The 5,008-nt window shown below is 46.4% G+C and overlaps 1 long non-coding RNA gene across 1 annotated transcript; it reads right to left on the bottom strand.

Annotated features, from left to right (window-relative positions):
• Nucleotides 1-2,054: 2,054 nt before the first annotated feature.
• On the bottom strand, nucleotides 2,055-3,477 carry LOC135311419 (uncharacterized). The gene is made up of 3 exons (XR_010371054.1): nucleotides 3,398-3,477; nucleotides 2,239-2,386; nucleotides 2,055-2,153 (listed from the first exon to the last, which is right to left on the bottom strand). It is a non-coding gene; the product is annotated as an uncharacterized LOC135311419 (long non-coding RNA).
• Between the last annotated feature and the right edge of the window lie 1,531 nt (nucleotides 3,478-5,008).

Raw genomic sequence — 5,008 nt, 5'->3', positions numbered from 1 at the left:
CAAGTGAGAATAGCAGTGAGAGCGAGTGAGTCAGGAGGAGAAGGTAACACCTGAGAATTTTAACAAGATAATAAACAATGCTTGGGCCAGAGAGGAGGCTATTAGCAATGACTGCCCCATTGACAGGAACCTCCTAAAAGAATACAAATCAGTAGAACTTCAAGGACTGACAGTGGGAACATCCTGCTACAAAGAAGGGTGTGAAGGGAAGGCCCCAACTCAGTCAGCAGTGATCAAAGGGAACTTCTGGCCCCAGAAGGCCCTGAAAAACTGCACATTTGCCCACGCAGAGTCACTGGGGGAAAGGTAATTCCAACAGCGGGAGATAGTGACCCCCGACTCAACTGAGGGATGAAAGGGCTGACCCCCATCCCACTCCTCTTGAGCATGCGCAGTGAATTAAAATCACACTGTACCTTTAAACTTAAGCGGCGGAGATAGAGACCCATGGAAGAAGGGGGTGCCCAGCCAGGTCAATGATTATGTATTAGAGAGGTGCGGTGTGTTAACTTCCATGTATGAATGTCAGAAAGGAACTATGGCAGGTGTGCACGCTTGGAGGAATCATCCCCCGTTCGTTACATTTACATGAATGTTAATAATGGGAGATAAACTAACTGACTGACCCACAACTGTGTATTACTGACAGCTGCTTCCAGTTGGTTCTTTGACTCAAGGCTTACCTGGCCCACATCACTGTTGGATCCTGCGGAGATGAGCGTGCCGTTCTCGTCCTTCAGGAAGCTGCTATGAGACCAATAGGCTAGATCAGAAGCAAAGCTTTTCCTGTGCCCTGGATTCCTAGGGTCATCTACGCTTGTGCTGTCGGTGTTCACAGAAATCACACACCTACTTCCTGCATCCCTCTCTCTCTGTGTATTAACATTACAATTGTAGTATCAAACTACCAGCGATCGGGCTGTCACTAATAAGTCGTGGTCTAGTCTGGGTTTAAACCAAGTTCAACGCAAGGCACACCACACCCATGGCTGCTGTGGGATAAGCCTGCTCTTGAGCCATGCCGGGTGATGCACAGCCCAGGAGTGAGTGACCTGAACCAACAGGCACATCAGGAACCGTCACCTGCATTTTTCCCTCTGCCTCACGTATGGGTCACCCACACAGCACAGTGCATTGGAAAACGCTTTTTATTTGAGGAACAGCTGTAATTCAGAAGGAACCGCAGAACATTTCTCTCTGAGCATCTCAAAGGCACTCATTATCGTGACTGCTTTGGTGAGAACAGCATTCCTGCGATGGAAACCTGCAAGTTTTGCACAGAAGACAAAAGTACCAACAACATAAGAAACAAATGCTATCTTACGACGAGAAATTCTATTCTTTCATTGCATTTTCCGACTGGCCTAGGCTAAGAGGTTACAAGCATTGCCTAACAACTCACAAGAGGCTATGGGTTGGCTTCTGCCTGGAGCTTGCTTCTTCCCCACCAGAAGCTATTTATGGTTGGTTACATGGGAAGGGATGAATTGCAGCAAATAAATGGAGTGCGCTGACAACCCTGAGAGTCATCTTCCATGAGAAGGGGTTCTGATGGGGGATTAAACTACTTAGTTATCTGCGGCCTTATTTGCACGCCGGGCATGCCCTTATAGTACGATCTGCCCAAGGTCTTGGTCTTTTCTCATGGCAAAAGGACAGCAGAGAAGGGCAGTAACTGACCTTCATTGCCCTCAAGGCCAAATATACCCGAACTGGGGTTGATTTGGCCACACCACCTGTAGGAAACTCATCTGACAGCTACTGGCCTCTTTCCTGCTCTTTATCGTTCTGCCTATTTTTAAGTAAAAGAGGCAGAAACAAAGCAGAAATGTGTCAGCAAGTGGGAAGAGATCACTATTTGATCACACAATCAAGTCTAGCAAGATGTGTACACCAATAGCTTGATGGTAATCATTGTTTTAGTTTCAGCTCTCTTAAATTCTCTAAACAGATTTACCATAATATAAATATATGTATTTTGCATAACAAACATTATCATAACAGAAAAACTCTCTTTCAACTGGGTTTCTGCTCATTTCCTACCCATAACTCTCTAACTTTGGCCAACACACGACTGCTGAAAGGTGCCCTTGGATCCACATTTCCTGCATTAGCTGGTTTTGTTACTGTTGAGAATGGCTTTGGTCTTGCAGCTGTAAAGCACGAGGGAAAAACGATCAGCCTTGTGCAATCAAAGCGATGGTGAGTTGTGCGTTATGTTCCCCCCCTAAAAATTACCTTCTCTTGGTCCGGACGAAGGCAGATGGTAAGGCTTGGCTCTCTCTACAGCCAGCTGCCTCTGACCTCTAGGAAGGGTCTTGCCGTGCTGGGCTGAGAGAGAATTTCTGGCAACTGCTCTCTGTCTCCAGCGAGGAGCACGATCATTCTGGTGAACAAAAAGCGTAAAGCAAGAAGTTTCACCCTGTATATTTAGCCAAGTGGAAGGAAGACTAGAATAATAGCAGAACCTACAACTTTAAGTTAAAACCATGCCGGCACCCTGCAGAACCTCATTCTGACACGCTTGTCAGCACCCACAAGTTTCACGCGGCTGACAAAACAGCAGCCTTTCCCTTGTTTTTCCTGAAACGCCACTGCCCCAGGTGACTGAATCTCCAGGGCAGCGGCGGGTTACGTTGGACAAAAGGAAGTGAGGATTAAAATGAGGAAGAGAAAGCTACCTACACACCCCTTCCCCCGGGATGGAAGCTTTCAAATGCAGGACCTAAACCTTCCGGAACCACCCCACAAGTTTGCTTCCCTGGAGAACTATGGTTCCGGAAAGCAGCAAATGGATCACAGAACCACAACAGAAGTTCACATAACACAGAATTTGACCTGGCTACTTTGAGACTCAGAAGTTAGGTAAGAATTTCTGTCCTAAAAGTGGTAAAACAAAAGCTGTGGAATTGCAGACCTCACGCTATAACCTGAGGAAATAATAAAAAGAACAACCCATGATGCAAACGTTGCCTGTGGGTTGGCACCCAGAGTTGCGTGCGAGATACCAGCGATGACATACAACACACTCTTCATTCCACAGTGACCCAAACAACTTCCAATCTTCTGAACGCTACATAACGTACGTCGCTGAATATCTGAATGGTAAGAGTGGCTGACAGGAGATACTTATTTAATCCTCAGACACAAACAAACTGTTCGAAGTGGAGTCAACAACAGCCTGGAACACAGAATTTCCAACTGCACGGGGTAGCTTTGGAGTAGTGACACATTCTGTTCAACTTTTAGGTTCAGCTGTAACGTAAGGTGCAGAGGCTTATTGCAAGTATTTCAAAGAAGGGTGTGATAAAGAAAGCAGGATTCTTACTGAGCGCTGTTAAACCGGTCAGTAACCCCTGAGAGAAACTGGCACACTTGGCAGGACTTTTACGCTTACCATGAGATGAACGTTCATCGCCTGGTTCAGCTGTGGTGCTGCCATACAGTTGGCACGCTGCAGGTGCCGGGCTAAAAGAATCTCATGAATCCGTAAAAATTTCTCCAAACACTTCTATGAGAAATAACACATTTTAAAACATATCTGATGACCCTGCCTCTTCTCTTGGCAAAGAAGGGATTCAGATTTTCCTCTTGCCCACACTTACTTGTTCAGAGTCTGTGAAAGGCAGCCTCAGGAAGTCTCCCACTAGTCCCATCCCCCGACAGATGTCATACATGTCTTTTAATAGCTCTTCCTCCTTTAACTGAGCGGTGTCTTCCTGCAGCAGAGCCCAAGCCTCCGCCATGCACCTGTAGTTAATTTTTTGAGATGTAAAGGCGTATTAATAGTATAACTAAAAAGATGCCCCACAGTTATTGTGCTCAGAGTTTAAAGGAAATTTAGGGGATTGTGATTTCTAGTGTTTGTTCTCCACCTTTCACAGTATTTCAATGCCAAAATGGTGGCATATATTTCTTTACCTATTGGACAACAGCACAGTGAGGAAAAGCCGCTCTTCACGACTGCTTGAGAATGGTGGCTTCATCACCTGCATGTATCTGAGGGCTCGCCTGTGCTCTCCTTGGCACATGAGGGACCAAAGAATTCTCATGTGTTGCCACGACACAGGTTTGATTGTAGCTGGGTGAAAGAGCAGGGCCAGGGAATTCTGCAGAAGGTGGAGATAAGGTTTACTAAGATCACAGAATCCCAGGTTGGAAAGGACCTCAGTGATCATCTAGCCCAACCTTTCTGGGAAGAGCCCAGTCTAGACAAGATGGCCCAGCACCCTGCCCAGACGACTCTTGACGGTGTCCAACGTGGCCGAGTCAACCACGTCCCTGGGGAGATTATTCCAACGGTGACTGTCCTCAGTGTGAAAAATTTCCCTCTGGTGGCCAGTCGGAATCTCCCCAAGAGCAACCTGTGTCCATCCCCCTTGTCCTCTCTATGGGACTCCGTGTAAAAAGGGAGTCTCCACCTTCTTTGTAGCTACCCCCTAAGCCCTGGTACACGGGGATGAGATCCCCTCTGAGCCTCCTTTTCTCAAGGCTGAACAAACCCAGCTCTCCCAGCCCATCCTCGTATGGCAGCTTCCCAGTCCTCTGATCATCCTGGTGGCCCTTCTCTGGGCCCCTTCCAGCCTGGCCACATCCTCTTTGTATAGAGGGGATCAGACTGGACACACAAGCACACAACAAAACCGTTCAAAAGTTTCTTCAGTAAGGGTGAATGTCCTTGATACCGGACAGGTAAATATAAATTCTTTACTATTTGCAGGAAAAAAAAATCAGTTAGCCATACAGAAAAAAAACAGAGTCTTTGAAAAGGAGTGATTCACACTCGGCTAGGGTAACCAAATCCCCATAGGCAAACATCACTTCTTATAAATACAAGTTATTCTCCCAGACAGGTTGTATTAAAATCGTGACAGGCAAAGAGCAACCTTCAGCATCAGAAGGAACATGAATTAGATTGAAGAGTCACTTTTGCGGTCTTCAGTCTCAAATCTTGCTGCTAGGATGGTCATTTGACTATTTAAAGTACCCAAACCACTGCTTTTGAGAA

The sequence above is a fragment of the Phalacrocorax carbo genome, unplaced genomic scaffold, assembly GCF_963921805.1.
Source record: "Phalacrocorax carbo unplaced genomic scaffold, bPhaCar2.1 SCAFFOLD_84, whole genome shotgun sequence".
Taxonomy (NCBI): domain Eukaryota; kingdom Metazoa; phylum Chordata; class Aves; order Suliformes; family Phalacrocoracidae; genus Phalacrocorax; species Phalacrocorax carbo.
The sequence above is the reverse complement of the archived record's forward strand: the minus strand, read 5'-3'. Positions and strand labels throughout refer to the sequence as shown.